The following is a 16665-nucleotide window of genomic DNA, read 5'->3' on the forward strand; positions in this document are numbered from 1 at the left end:
TTGTCTGATCCCAATAAATGTCGGACTGTTACTGGAAATGTGTATACTTTATCAGAAGACGAGACAATTTAGAATTAACTTTTGAGACCATCGCCACTGAAAATGGACTGAAATGGTAAAACTCAAAGAAGATAAACAAGTAGGTCAAAACTTCATTGAATTGAAACATATGGCAGTGGTAATCTTGTTTAATTATTTAAAAACAAAGGAAATGCTTTAGAATTGCAAAGCTAAATGACTAGGATGTGTTTTGACTCTGCCAATTTACAGGGGATGGGAGCAGCATGGAAAAGGGCGGGAGGCGGGAGATAAAGGTACGGGAAATGGGAGAGCAGGGTACGGGAGGTGGGAGGTTCTGACTCCCCTGCTCCCACCACCCCCCCCCCCCCCTTTGGCCAAGCTTGAAGTTTGAACTCTTACGCGATCTCACGTCTGAAAAAAATGGAGCTATTACAGCCTTAATTGTATCTATAACAAAATTCTCGATCACGATTGGTTTTCCGCGTGCCTATTTGTCATGTAATCGACGCGATCACGTGGGTGGCCAATTACAGGTATCCCATTTGAACTGTTTGTAAATGGATGCCTGTAACTGGATACCCACAAGATTCACACGTCAATTATGCATGGTTTAATGGCTTCCTTCGCAATGTTTCCTTCAGGTTTCAAAACTTATGAGAAGCGCTACAGACATTTTGGCTTAAAAGAAGTTCTCAATTTAAGACATTTTAAACCCCGAAATTTGTTATAGATACAATTAATTTGTAATTGGACCTTGTGTCATGCAATTCAGGGAGTAATCGTGCCGTAATTTCGAATTGGCCTCGTGCTTCGCACTCATCTGATTTTGAAATTTCTCGCACAATTACTCCCTGAATTGTACTTACTGTATTATCAAGAAGTATATGCTGTGGTTCAATTTTACCCTTGCCGGTACAATTTGACAGTTTCGTTTGTTCTAGTACATGGTAAATAATAATTACAATGTTAGTCATTAAAACAAAGGAATCTGTACCAAATTGGACCAGAGGTAATATTGAACCACAACTTGAGTTATATATGAACTTGAATCAATGAAAGAAAAGGAAAGTTCATGTAAACATGATTTCCAGTACAATCTGGAATAAATAATCTCTATTAATTTTTCAAAAGCTAACAAAATTGCAGGAGCCTGTAGTGCTAGTGCAATGTACAGACTTAAAAAAAAATTGCGTGCATTTATTCCAAAAATCAAAAAAAGTCATGTGATTACTTATTGGTAAAATATAAGTGGCAATGTCTGCCATGTTTTGGTAATTTTCATGACAAATTCAGGTGTCAAGCTCCAAAACATTTGACTTCTCAATTCACGGTTAAATGATATTCATTCACTCTATTCAAGACCTGCATGAAGAGTAGTCTTTCCTGCCTGTTAAATTTAAAGAATTTGCGAACAAAGCAAAGGGAAAATGTACAGGTCATCTTCAACAGCTCTCTAGGCTTAGCGTATGTCAGGGTTTAGGAACCCTGTACCATGTTAATTGATGAGGAACAGGAATTTATTCAACATTCAACTTATGATACTTGAACCAAAATGCAGACTGAAAATACTGAGATAACATCAACCAAATGACTAATTTTCTCAGTCCAGGAGGGCAATTTATAACAATTGATTAGAAGTTACTGGTTCTTGTGTTGTCTGTAAAGTCCTTGTTTATGTTTTGCTGCAGAGTACTGGAGTCTTTTAACAATAACTAGATGTTGAGGAGGATTTTGCAAATCCATATTTCAAACATAAGCGTTTTAGTCTTTCATATTCACTTCTTGTCTTCCACATTTGAGGAACTAGTAATTTTTGCATAGTTGAATGTAGTTTTGACAGCCATTTTGTGTGCCTGAGATCAATTTTGCACTGAATTTCGCATTTCTACCCTAAATTTCATGATATTTTCTGCCCTGCTTTGGGGGCAATTCGACATGCTCGTAGCCAATGAGACTGCAGAAATTGCTGCTTGAGTATTGATATCAAAGGAAACGTATTGGCAACAGCATTACATTTTGGCAAATTGCATCTTGGGACTGGGACCATCAATGCTCAGAACTTTTTTAGTAATCTTTGAGATGTCTTTAGAAAAAGTTGGCAGCTATAAAATTCTAAGGTATACGTAAATACAGTCTTTGCAATATTTGAAATCCTAATAATTCAAGCTAAGTCTGTTACAAATACAGACTTAGGCTCAAGTATAAAATCAAATTTGTTACTTATTTACCGATTGGAATTTGCCTTATATATAGTATGGATTCCTTGTTCTCGGCTTAGTTGTTAGAGAGGAATGGTTATAAAGCCTGGCAAAGATCAAAAGAACAAACAAAGATTGCTCAATTTATGTTGGAAGATCCACAACTGTGCACAATCTTTTATGCATGGTCAAGGCCAAGGAAGTGAACAAAAACATACAACACAGAACTTTGTTGGGTTTCATTACCATTTCCCTCTAGCTAGTATGTTCTCAGTTATTAAATTTATCAGAGGGAAATAAATAATTAATGGCTAAGTCAATTCCTGCATTGCTCACCCCTGCCCTCCCCCCGGTCAGCTCCTTGTATACATGCACTGAAGGATGGGATTTCAAGTCTTACTGCATATATGCACATTTGTTGTATAGACAGGGCAGATTTACAGATTTGTGTATAGAAGGCAAACCAAAGAATCTTGTAATGCTTTGTTTGAGAATAATCAATAAATTGTTCATTATTTTGTAATCAGACCAGAGGTGTTTAAGCATTACAGATGCTCAACCAGGCATTAATTGACAAATGACATAGGAAATACTCCACAATTTTCTGAGCCCACCAAACAGTGTATGCTCTTTGTTTTTTATTACATTTTCTAAGAATACCGAGGCTGAAATTTGTGAAATTTTAAGAATATTTTACAGTGCGAGTACTCTGAACCAAGACCACACAAAACAGCACTATCTGTACTTTTGATACTAATGACATTTCTTTATATCAAACTTTAATGCCTGCAGGCTGGCTCCAAAATTATTTTAACACCATCCAAACACCAATTATATTCAAAAACAGAAATGTCATGTGCTATAATCTGGCTCAGAATAATATTTACAGTAATATTTTCAGCCTAAAATTGGCAGAAAAATAAGAATATCGAGTCTCGGCTGGGAAAACAGCATGGGCACAAAAACTACAGTGCCTTAAACACTGTGTTCAAATAAACCAAGCACAAAAATTTCGTTAATTTAAGCATTGGCTGTTTTCCATTTTTTATTATTAATTTATAAGGCATAAAAGTTTCTAGCAATTAAATGACTTAAATTAATCCTTAGAAGCAAAGATAGGTACATTTACTGTGTGCATATCTCTGTTTGAATACTAGTGTGGGAATGTCTGCACATTGTGTCAGACAAATCTTTCTGGAAATTTTAAGTGGACAATGATTGTGACCTCTCACGTGAAGCCTAAATTTTGTTTTCCAGATGAGATTTAAACTCAAGTGGATCAGAAACTTGGCAATTAGGGTTTACATGCTGCAGTTATCCAGGTAAACTGATGAATTACAGTGATTTACAATTATATTACTCTTGATTAATCAAGTAATTACTACTTAGTAGCATTCTTATATTTGTAACAGTTATGCCAATTTTTAGGTTTTTTTATGACCTGCAGAACCCTTTACTCAAAATCATTAATCCACGAGTTCACACATTTTTTCAGCAAAATTTGCATTACTCAAAATTTTTTTACATTTTAATTAACATATCTTTCAGTTAGTGGCAACAAAGATGTCCATCCTTGGAATTCTTTCTTATAAGTGCTAATTTGCATGCCTCTGAAATGTGACAAATTGTCTTCTCTTGCCAGTACAAAAGTCATCTGCCATGGTGACCTTGAAATTATACTAAAATTAATTCCTCTTTCACACTCCATAATTTCAAATTTGCATTGAATAAACTAGAAATTCGGCTTTAATCCATTTAAGTGCCACTAACCCCCCAATTTTTTTTCCTTTAGTAAAATGTACTAGCTTGCCTGATTACTTCAATGAAACAATTATCTCAATTGATAAAATCCCTGCATTTCTACAAGCACCTGAACATGTAATTTCTATGTTCATGACTGCACAAAGTGGATCTGGGTCAAGCTACTAGTGACATCACTTCAGGAACCAGGCTAAAACACTCAAGAGACTTTTGACTGAACTTCGAGGGCTGTCAAAACATTTTTGGGTTATTTGCGATTCATATTTTATCAAAACTGGACAAGATTTTTAAGTGAAAGAACTCTATCATGTAGCATTACAATTCGGAGTCTAGCTATGATTCGGACGGCTGCGATGTATATATTTTTTTCCATTTGAAGTGCAGGTCGTCAGTGGAGACTCCCACGTTGTAATTTAGGCCAGGATCAGGATCAACAATTTGCCAATCCATTTGGGTTATAAAGGCGCAAATAATGGCTGAAGAGTTAACTTACAGCTCATAAAGAATTATAAAGATGTCAGTGAACACAAAGAGTTGGTAATTTGACTTTAAGGAATGTGCAGATTTCGGAGTGTCAAAACATTTTTAGATTCAAACATTAATTACCCTTGAAATACACGTTAAAATGCGATGCAGTTGTAGTCCACTCCTGCCTACTTCTCCAGATCAATGATTGAGAATAGTTTTAGCATAAGTGATAAGCAGAGATGTCGGCAAACAATATCCAAAGGTGAGGTTTGTTTCATTATTGTCAACCGACCATAGTACACGAACACAAACTACACAAATTTGCGTATTTCGTACTAGTATCATGGAAAATCCTTCGACAAGAGATTGAAAAGAGGTCCAGTATAGTATCAGTTAAATGAATACATTTCTACTTCCCTGTTATTTTCAATGAAATGTCCATTTTACGCACGCTAATAACCTGGGAGTTCTCAACTTATTAATTTGCATTTTGGTTGACTGTCAAGCGCATTCTTCTTCAGTACAACAATCTCCGTCGGTAGCTCTAGAGTCAAATCTTAATCGTTTGCTTCACCTTCCTCATATATTTAATGCTTGGTCCATTCAAAGTTTGTAATTTTGATATATATCGTTCCTCAAAGACAAAGCTCAAAGAACAAAACAATTCTGTATTTGGAATGGCTATTGAAACATGGCTGGATTACGACCCCCAGTGTGTGTGTTATTTTGTAGATTTTAATGAAAACACATGCAGTTAGTTCACCAGTTTCAAGCCTCAACAATCAATCGCTTTGTTGTAGAATGTAGATTTTATTTACTATTTGGTTAGAAAGGTCTCTATTTCAAGTACTACATGTAAAAACGCGATGCGTTTAATTTACCGCGCAGTAAGTAAGTAAACTTTATTTGATAAGTAGGTTGAAAGGGGGTTCCCCGGCTTAAGCTTTGCACAGATTAGCCCACTTCTATGTAATTTCCTCACCTATAGTTTCGATTGGGACTCGGAGGATCATTTGTGCTTGGAATAGTCAGATGGCTTCCAGCTTATCCCAGATTTGTGTCTCATGCAGTGCCTTGACAATGTCAAGCTTTCCACTAGAGATTAAGAGAAGAATATATATACAGGCCATGAAAATCTCTAGGTTTTTACAGTAGTGATCAAAGAAACCCTCGATGGCTCCCCGGCTTTAGCTTTGCACAGATCAGCCCACTTCTTTGGTCTTTTTTTCGTTTCTGGTCGAGTTTCACCAGGATAGAGGTATAGAATGAAGAGGAATACTCTATCCTATGTATCCTGTATTGCTACAGCCTCCAACAACACATATTCCTTGCATTCTGCAATGATTTTGACACACACTATCATATGTTCGCATATATTCTTCTCAGAAACAAAACATTGTTATTCCCAAAATGATGTCAGAAGCCAACTCGTCCCATTCTCTGCTATTCCTCAGTCGTGAACATGGAAAAGGGCAATTTTAGAAACTTTGACAATTTGTAGAAAATTAACGAAAATAGCTACAACAACAATTTTTTCACAGTGGTGATCTAGAGAAAAAGGAAATTTATATTTATTTAGCGAAAAAACAATTTGTGGGTTACTGGCACTTGAAATGATTAATGCCCAAGTTGCTAGTGGAGGGAAGGTGCCTATGAAGCCCGGGGGCTGCAACTGCAGTCACATCCCAAGGTGCCTGCCCAACCCGCAACCAAGCCACAAGCCCCCCACGCCAGGCCCCCCTTCAGGCACCCGTCACACTTGAGCCAGATAGCTCAGTGGAAAAAAAAAACTGCTAAAAAAATGGGAACATAGGGAGGGAACGCCGAGAACCGCTAAACTACTATAATTCAACCGACAATGCCACGCTAACAGCGCAATGAACACACTGCAAGCACATGGGACGATGATGCACGTACTAACCAAGAATACTAGTTGATCTGTGAAATGATTTATTCGTTGACTATGTACATGCAACTAGTACATCAACTAGTGGAACTGGCATGGTAATTGATTGACAAACAGACTGACTAACAGGTTAACCCAGTGATAAACTGATATGTAGACTATTGTACTGAACACTACTGTATGTAGTGTGTTTGTTATCAAGTTGTGAATTGAAAGACTACTTAAAAACCTCCTTCGTACTGCTTACTGGCACTCGTCTGGCGAGCATATGTTGCTTGCTATTAGCAGTCTGGGAAGCGCGGTGGCCTCATGGTTAGTGCGCTCGTCCCCGGAGTGAGCAGTCCGGGTTTGAGCCCTGGCTGGGGACATGGTGTTGTGTTCTTGGGCAAGACACTTAACTTTCACAGTGCCTCTCTCCACCCAGGAGTATAAATGGGTACTGGCAAATTGTTGGAGAAACCTAACAAATTGCAGGGGAGTGACCTATGATGGACTAGCATCCCGTCCAGGGGGAGTAGAAATACTCCTAGCCACTTCATGCTACAGAAACCGGGATAAGCTACGGCAGCTATGAGCCATCGGCTCCAAGGCTTCACTATGTACATGCAACTAGTACATCAACTAGTGGAACTGGCGAGGTGATTGATTGACAAACAGACTGACTAACAGGTTAAGTCATTGATAAACTGATATGTAGACTATTTGACATACTGACCGGGCGAACTTCTGTAGCAATGAGTGCTTCCTTTGGACAGTCAGTAAAGCAAGTGTAAAGAACGATCAAGGTGATTGAGTGACTAACTGATTGACTGAAGACGGCAACTGAATATACTAACAGATAAAATGTTGGCTGAATTGCAGACAGACACAGACCGACCGACCGACCGACTGACCGACCGACTGACCGACCGCTTAGTTGACCGATTTGCAGACTATTTGAGAAGATTATGTCAACAAGACATCAACATTGTCTTGACTAAATTCCCTCTTAGTTAACTGCAATGTTAAGTACATGGTAATAATATTATAAGAACTTGTTTAAAATTATTTCCTAGCCTGACACTGAAAGTAAGTATTCTTTCTTTTCCAGATCAGATGCCAACAGCAACAAAGTGGACTAAATCTTCAAGCAGTTATCTTAGAAGGGCTGTATGTTTTATTTTGCAATCCAACTCTTGGAGGAACCAGGTAAACAAATTTCTTGAATAAGCCAAGTTCTGCCCTGAATATTTGACTTCAGACATGCAGTTTATGCCTTGATTATTTACACAATGAGTAAGAAAAGCTCTTAAATCACAATCTTTGGCAAATACATTTTTAAGCCAATTGTCCATGAAATTGTTAAATTTACCTTCTGCAGCCAAAAATAATGTTCAAAAGTAAGATGTTTTTTCAGAATTAGATTGCATTTTTATCTTCAAAGAAAATTATTGAATTGGTGAAAGTATATTAACTGCGTTGGCAAGTGGGCTAAAATGCCAATTGAGTAGTTGATTGACATTGTTACAGTAGCTGTGGTCCATATAGTTTGTTTTATACATTAACAAAAACTTCCAGATAAAAGTGAGAGAAAACCAAAGTTTTATCCAGTGAAAATTTTCTGGAAACTGGTGCAATAAAACTCACAGTATTCAACCATGTATAATAACTAAAAAATACAGAAAAGACTGATTGCTAGACGAATGGACTGACTCATTTATTGACTGACTGATGGACTGACAGACTGATTGATTCTTTGATTGACTGATTGATTGATTGATTGATTGATTGATTGATTGATTGATTGATTGATTGATTGACTAGACTGACTGACTCACTGACTGACTGATTTTTTGATAGATTGATTCATGACTGGCTGACTCACTCATCACTGACTGACTAATTGACTCATGATTGACTGACGAAATGACTCGTTACTGACTAACTGACTGACTAAGTGATTGACTCATGAATGCCTAACTGATTGACTGACTGACTGACTGTTTCATGACTGACTGACTTACCCATGACTGCTGACTGACTTGCTGATTGACTGCTGACAGACTGACTAACTGAATGACTGACTGATTCACTGACTGATGAACTGACTCTATAACTCATTCTGACCGACTGATTCATGACTGACTGACTGAGTGACTGATTGACAGATTGACTGGTTATGGACTGGTATCTGACTGACTGACCTATTCCCTGACACACTCACTGACTCATGCTGACTGACTGTCTGATTGACTGACTTACAGGCCAAATCAGTCGCTCACTCACTTACCAATGAACAGGCTCTGTAATTGGTTGATTGACTGACCAACAGCTTAAACTGATTGGCACATGATGTATTGGCATTCAGAATTGTTGAACTTCTGTATCAAACATACAGCATCTTGTCAAAATTATTAAAAAAATTGAAATGTAAAAATTCACTTTCAATTGAAAAAAGTCTTGGTACAGTACATTGCATGTCTGAAGTATTGAACACAGTCAAGCCTCTCTAAATGACTACCTTATGTAAAGTGACCCCCGGGAAGTGACCATCTCGAGTCTGAAATGCGACTACGTTGTAAAAGTCCAAAAAGTCTCGTGCAGCTAACTTATTAGAAGAGAAATCTACCTATATAAGCTCCTCTCTGGTTTGGCAAAGTGTACAGGAGGTTGCCTTTGGGTTGGTTTGACTGTGTCTCTATTTACTGTAAATTTGCTTGGTACGTTTTCCAAAGCATTTTCCTCTCTTCTCCGCCACTATACCTTTAGATGTCGTGAAAATCTTGACCAAAACGCACATTCGAGATTACAGTAGAAAAGGTTTGGTTTCCAAATTTTTTGTCAAATTGCTTTACATGAAGGATGTTTACTTTGTGTAACTGATTTACATTGTGTTGAGAAAAGATCGTAACAATGTCACGTTAGACAGGAAATACAAGAACAGAAGTATTATCTTTGAGTTTTAATTTTCAGCTAAAGTACACTAACTCTTTAAGAAGCAACTACAAGATAGAGAAAACAGCAATATGGAAAACATTTGATTGCAAACGTTAAAACTATTATTTTGATCAGTTGATATGCAAAAATTTATTCGTTCGTGTAAACAGCATGCAGAAATTTGCATATTTTGTTTCTATGATTTCAATCCATTTGTTTTCAGCAGTGTTAGAATTGCAGCTTTGACTACAATTTCGCGGCAATCTCAGTTGAATGAGTTTTTTGATGTTGTACGATCGGAAATTACAGAATTGAAAATGCACTTGCGTTGATTTATTTTGCGTGTTTAATTTTCCGTGCACACTGACAAAAAATATCTCAGAGCCATTTCTAATTGTATTGAAAGCAAATATAAGCAGGCCAAACATCAAAAAATTAACTTGTATCTGGTTGTGATTTTCTCTGGTTTTTCAGTGATTATGTGAAAACCATTCTTTCAGAGAAAGCATGTTGGAGAGGTTTTGGGAAACGTACTCTGAGGCAGTCCCAAGAGTGATGAACATATTACTTCTCCTCACAATAGTAATATATTTGAAAATCATCAACTCGACATATTGTCTTGATGTAACACCAAATTCTCAAAACTAGAATCAAATCACCTTGAGCAATTAGTATGGAGAATTAATATATCCAGCTTGGGACTGAAACTCTTGTGTTTACAGTAGTAAAGGTCTTGATAAAACTTCACGGTACTATTGGTCTTAGTAAACGGTTTGCTTCTGTTCCAATGTACGCCACAGATATGTTTAAATTTTAAGACGGAATCCCCACTTCGAGTAACAAATGGACGAAAACTTGGTACCAAGATTATTTACGTCGTATTGCAAACTTCTGTACCACTGTTTTATATATCTTCTAAAAGAAATTATTTCTAGCAACATTTAACGTCGGAAACAAATGTTGAACTTCGTATGAAACACTTGAAAGTACTGGTGAAATGAAACTGATGATGAAATTTTATCTGTGTTTGCACGATTTCTCTGAACTTTGAAATTTATTATCTCTCGTTTCCAAGGGAAATTGTTTTTGGTGTTGTTTCAGGCAACTGTTTATATCTTTAGCTGTAAGAAAATGTAAAAAGGACTGTAAAAGACTTAGAATTATTCTGGTACCAGATATTTGTCCACTAAAAACTGAAATTGCTCGATTTTCTATCGGATTTCGTCTTAATTTAGACTAAAACAATTCGGCACAAATTCTCTTGAAATATATTTCATTCATTTGAAGTACTAAAAAGACGTTTCTGTGGCGTACATTAGAGAGTTAAGTATGACATTTACAGCAGACGGCAAACGGCAAAGATTACCTCTGATTTTTTTCCTTTCTTGTAATCCTTAAATAAATCACACAAAAATAGAAAAATATCTTCTACTATTCACCGCAAATACAAATATTTTCACTCTACTGTACAGACAGCTGAAGACAGACGGTAAAAGTTTAATTTTTGCCGTTTGCCGTTTGACTTAACGTCATGCTTAATCTCTCTATTAAGCATGACATTACGTCAAACGGCAAACGGCAAAATGAAACTTTTGCCGTCTGTGTTTAGCTGTCTGTACAGTTGAGTGGAAATGTTTGTATTTGTGGTGAATAGTAGGAGACATTTTTCTTTTTTGTGATTTATTTAAGGATTAGAAAAAAAAAAAAAGAATAAAAAATCAGAGGTAATCTTTGCCGTTTGCCGTCTACCGGCGTAAACGTCATGCTTTAACTCTCTATTGACATAAGAAACGAGCCGTTTACTAAACCTTAGTGTTTACTACAAAGTTTTATCAAGACTTCTCCAGAACTTGGCTTATTTTGGGAAGTTGATCTGGTTCACTCAAATGGTTGGATTGCAAAATAAAACAACACGGGAGGAAAGATAAAAAAATTTTATTGAAATAAAAATTGTCTCTGTTGTCCATTACTTTTATTAAAAAAATAATAATAAAAAAATAATCTAGCCAATCTTGTCCCCGCTGTTTGGGTCGCTTGCACTCTGCTTCTCCGAGTCGGTGTTGTTTCTTTAGTCCTCCTTTAATATTCCAACTTTAAAACTCTGGTCTGTTTTATCTGATCCCTTTAACCAAGCCGGGAACGGTTGAACACTTGGAAGAGTTGACCGTTTGCTCCCAAGTGGGGTGGACAGCGTAAAGGAAAGTGAGAGTTTGCTCCCCATGCCTCCGGGGTCTCAGTCGTAATTTGTCACAATGCCACACTCGGTTAATTTTGGAATTAATGAGTCGAAAAATAATTAAAATGCCAAATTCGTAATTTGGTTGAAGATGCTAATCCGCAAGTCAATGCATCGAAAAAATAATTTACCGATAAGCTCGCCCTCCCGGAATATTTTGGATGAAAACCCTTTTAAATCGGAAATGCCCGCAACCTGGACAAGAAAAAGCGAAGCGCTAACGTATGGCGCTCAATTACAGTGCATCACCGTTGAAATCAAAGAAAGAATTAAACACAGAATCCGCCAGTCTGACCTCCGACCAAACCTCCGACCGACCGTCATTCCACAAACTTCACCAAAGAGCACAAGTCACTAAAAGTCTCTCATCTGTGAAGCTACCGATGTCAGGTTTCTCTCTTTAATTTGGATGAAAGAAATTGGCCCATTACTATGGCGAAAAAAGGTTTAGTTTTATATTAAAACTAAAAATATTTCAATAGGTTTAGATAATTAAGCATATTCAGCTTGTTTGTTTGTTGCCCTATCTCATTTCACGTGACGCTACTCTGGAGAGTTGTTTATTGAAATGTAAATCAAATAAACGTGCGACTGAAGAAATAATTAGAAAGCCAATTCTCCAGAGAACATCCGTGATCTGAAACGAGCAATTAACATACAAAGCTGAGCAAGTCTTGTAGTTATTTCAAAACTAAAACAAGCTAAAGATTTAAAAATGTATGAGCTTAAGTTATTTTGTGCTAAAGAATTAAGTTAAATATTCATGCGCGAAGATTTAAAACTAGGAAATCGTTGCCCAATAAATTTTGCCATGTTTTTTTTTCAATTTCGCCGAGTTTTGGCTTAAAATGGTTTCGAATCCAGCTTGACTCAATAATTTCCATTGCAGAGGTTTAAAATATTTTTGTTCTTTAATCTAAAATTCCCATTGCAGGAGATTGTAGCGGCCTTCGCGTCCGTGACTTCTCTGCTCACGCAATGTCTCTCCTCACCTTGTAGAACAGCAGCATTACGTGACAATCCGAGGAAATCTGAATCTAGTGAATTTTACTGGATTTTAATGGAAAAGAAATTGAGCCCACCTGAAAAAAAAGCACCCCCTCAAAACAAATATTTACGAGTATGAATTTTTATTGTCATTACAAAAAAAAGTTAAGAAATGCTATGTTGATTTAATTTATCTTTAGATTGGGCGGTTTGTTTTCCCATTGCAGACCACGTGATGATACTCTTGAGAATTCTTGCTTTCAAATTTGTAAATAGCCGCATGTATGTGAATGAATAATTTTAAGATGGATAAAAGAAAAATTCTCGAGAGAACATCACGTGGTCTACAATGGGAAAACAAACCACCCAAGCTAAAGAGGTCTATTGGCTCGCTTGATAGGAAATTGAATTAACTAAAAGTGCTAAAAGAATAATCAATGCAAAATGTTTCAGAATTGCTCTTCATCAACAGACTAATTAACTGTTAAATGGAATCCCCCGTTTTATTTAACAGTAAACCAGCCTAACAATGAAGAATTATTCCTCAAACACCTATTATATATTTATTAGTAAGTGTTTCTAATAAACATCTAATTGACAAATAAGAATGACTATTAAACACTCCAGAAACTTAAGGAAGGCATCAGCTGTCAACATAAGGACTCCTGGGATCGTTTTGATAACTAGCATGAGCTATGATTGGTTGATGGTTACCAAGGCAACCACTGACCAATCACAGCTCATGTTGGCTACCAAGGCAATCCCAGAGACCCCAGTGTCAAAAATCTGGTGCTTTGTCCTCCTTAGTTTGTGGAGTGTCAATCAAACTAATGAAAGGAAGTTTTTGAAAAATAAATTTTAATATATAAGATGAATGAAAATGAAAACAGAGAATGAAAATAATTAAGTTATATGAAATTTTTCAAAAAGGAAAATGAAAATTAAAAAAAAGTGCTTAGTAAGAATTTGTTTTTTTTCAAAAGATGTTTTGTTTATAATTGGACCTATAGGATTTAATTTTATTATTTTAAAGTTAAAGTTTAATTTTCACAAAAAACTAGAAAAGAGAGAAAACCTGACACAGTAGCAACTCAATCAGAGAGACCTGCAGTGACTCAGCTCAATTTAATGTCATTTGCGAAAATCCAATCAGGTCAGACCGATGAAATTCAGTGATCTCCTCTGTCTATGCTTTCTCTAGAGATGCACCTTCCTTGAGCCCCACAATTCAGCACTGCTATTTTACATCCTTGGTTGTGGAACATGTCCTGATACATTGACTGCAAACAAGCATCTTGCTGGGCCGAAACTATGGTGTGGTATTGTGACAAATTAGGTGAAACCCTTCAGACATAAAAAGCAAACTCTCACCTTCCTTCACACTGTCCACCCCACTTGGGAGCAAATGGCCAACACTTCCAAGTGCCCAACTGTCCCAGCTTGAATTACAGGATCAGATAAAGTTTCCCAGGATTTCTCAGTTGGAATATTTCAGAGGACATCAGAAACACACCTTCTCAGAGGCAGAGCTTCCGCAACCCAGCAGGGACATGATTGGCTAGATTTGTGTCTTGGTGTGTGTGCCATCTTCTGTCCTGGAATTAAATAATAACCTAACAATTTTAATAGATACATGCAAGCTCATTAGCATTATAAATAATTTAACAAAGAAAAAAAAATGGTTCTTTCTTGGTAATGGAAGTCAAGAAAAAATCAAGCTGGAAACCTTAACCTAGCCTATGTGCAGGCTGCACTCAGGGTATTGAGCAATGAATAAAAATAGTCCTAAAAAATCCCGAGAATTTTTTGAGGCAACTGAGAAAGCATTGTAAAAGGTTAAAGCTAGCTGAAGAGAGCCTCCATTTCAACACCAAGAAAGAACCAAGAAATTAGTGCATTAAGCAACATAATATACATTGGTGTTCATCAACAGCCTGCATTGTGTAAGTCTTAAGCATCATAATCATTTTGATGTGGATGTAAAATGTTTGTTTATACTTGTGTGAGAATCAAGATTTTGTTTCTACATAAACAGAATAAAAACAAGAACTTAGAAATACGGTAACAATGCAGACTGTTGAGCGACCTTTGTTTAATAGTACTATTAAATATCATTATTAGTCAGGAAAAATGGAACAAGAAATGAACAGATTGAAGACGAAATGAAAATAACACTTTGAAAACTTAAAAATAGCCCAATTCTAAAATAACTCCATAATGACGACCTTCAAATTAAATTTTGCAGAATTCTAAATTCTGATAACATTTTGTCTTCAGTAAGATTGCCTCTCAAAAACTTTCATACAAGTATTAAATATTGTCATATTTTCTGTCTTAAGGCCAAGAACATTTGCATCAATGAAAATTTTGGTAAGTCTTGAAAGTAATCAATGATGCAGTCAAGAAGGTAAAAAGATGGCATGAACTAACCTTGTTTACACTTGGCAATTTTGTTTTGCTTGAGATAAGTGAATATTTTTTGGCTAGCAAGAGCAGCAAGTCTGTGCTAATGAGCTTGCAGATCCACTTTTACTAAGTGTGTATTGAGATTGTTCAATTTATAATCAAAAATTCTTCCCTTGTTTATGAATTAAACAACCACCATCAAGCTGCCAAGCATTTTAAATGGTAAAGATGGATCAGAAAGGAAATAAGTATTTAATTCACGACTCCTGAAGGAACTTAAACTTATTTCCTGTGCAAGTTTTAAAAGGTTAACCAAAAACAAACATTTTTATGATTACTTCAAGAAAGCTACAGTAAGTAGTAAGGTTGAGTGGCAGCGGGATGTTGATTATTACTCTAAAAGAGTTTAGTAGTGAAATATTTTTTGCTTTTATGAAAGAAGTACATTGTACTCTAAATATATAAGTAATCATTTAGCAAGCTATCCTTAGGGCCGTGAAGTATTTGCTAACTAAATTCTAAGAGTTAAACCAACTAATTGGTATTAATTTTTCTTAGCTTGTAAGGAAGCACACCCCAATTTGCCAGAGCTGAAAATTGAAAAACTGGACATCCTGCATCCTTCTCAGAATCGATTTGCTGTAAGGTAGTCAATGTGGTTCCAATTTTTAAGGTTAAGGATAGAACCTTAGCATATGCCCAATAAAACAAAAATGTGCTTTAATTAGCAGTTACTATAACTGAATTCTTAGCTGCTTTTTTCCCTATAAAGATAAACATAATTTTGCAAATTTTTAGATTTGACTCTTATCAGAACAATTGAGACTTACTGGTAGCTGCCAAGTTCAGTGCAAAACCTCACAAGAAAATAACTTACTGGACAGGTTTCTTTCTTGTGTTTGCAAAAAATGTGAATTTTGAATTGAAGAAAATTCATTAACTCTTGAAATTTAGTTGAAAAGTCATGATGATATAGCAAAAAGTTTGGAGATAATTTTTCTTTCAGAAGAATTACGCACTTATTTGAATAGTGGTGGCACACACACTTATGTATATCAATAATATTATCTGACTCAGTGCTAATCCTTGCATTGGTATGCAGCCAGCTTGTGCAGTTACTGTGGTCTGTAAAGTATTGGTCATTGTGGTACAGAGTATGTTAGTTGGTAGGTAAGCCTGCAGTGTCAGTGCCAGTATTTTAGGTTTAAATTGAAGTGCTGAAGTCAGGTCTGGTTTTTTAGGTTTGTCCAGATCACGAATAAATCATTTGTAAGGTGCAAGTAGTTGTTGATGTCCGATTTCGTCAATTTTAGTCCATCCATTGTAAGTCAAGTTTGTGCTGGTTCTGTTTGAAGTTAAAGTTTGTTGGTTGGCTTCGTGAGGTCATAAAAAGTCATTTGTAAGGTGTTAAGTAATTGCTGGTGTCAGATGTTGTTAGTTTCAATCCATCTCTTCTTGGTCAAGTTTGTGCTGGTTCTAATCTATTTGAAGTTAAAGTATGTTGATTGATTTGCCAAGGTCCAGGTCAAGTTGCAAGTACTGCAGTTGTTAATGTCAGATGTTGTCAGTTTCAATCCATCTGTCACTAGTCAAGTTTGTGCTGGTTCTGTTTGAAGTTACAAAATAATATACAGTTTGTTGGTTGGTTTGTTTACATGTAGGTCATGAATAAGTCATAAATTTGTAAGGTATTGTTGATGTCAGATAACTGTTGTCGGTTTCAATCAATCTGTTGTAAGTAAAGTCTGTGCTGGTTCTGTTTGAAG

The 16665-nt window shown here is 36.2% G+C and overlaps 1 long non-coding RNA gene across 1 annotated transcript in view; it reads left to right on the forward strand.

The window, feature by feature from the left end:
* LOC145478985 (uncharacterized) overlaps window positions 1–13393 on the forward strand; it is a 14994-nt gene extending 1601 nt beyond the window's left edge. Inside the window, exons 3-4 of the long non-coding RNA XR_014048353.1 lie at window positions 3477–3541; window positions 7445–13393. This is a non-coding gene — a long non-coding RNA (uncharacterized LOC145478985). The remainder of the gene's footprint in view (window positions 1–3476; window positions 3542–7444) is intronic.
* The last annotated feature ends 3272 nt before the right edge of the window (window positions 13394–16665 follow it).

The sequence above is a fragment of the Orbicella franksi genome, chromosome 2, assembly GCF_964199315.1.
Source record: "Orbicella franksi chromosome 2, jaOrbFran1.1, whole genome shotgun sequence".
In the NCBI taxonomy this organism is placed as follows: Eukaryota; Metazoa; Cnidaria; class Anthozoa; order Scleractinia; family Merulinidae; genus Orbicella; species Orbicella franksi.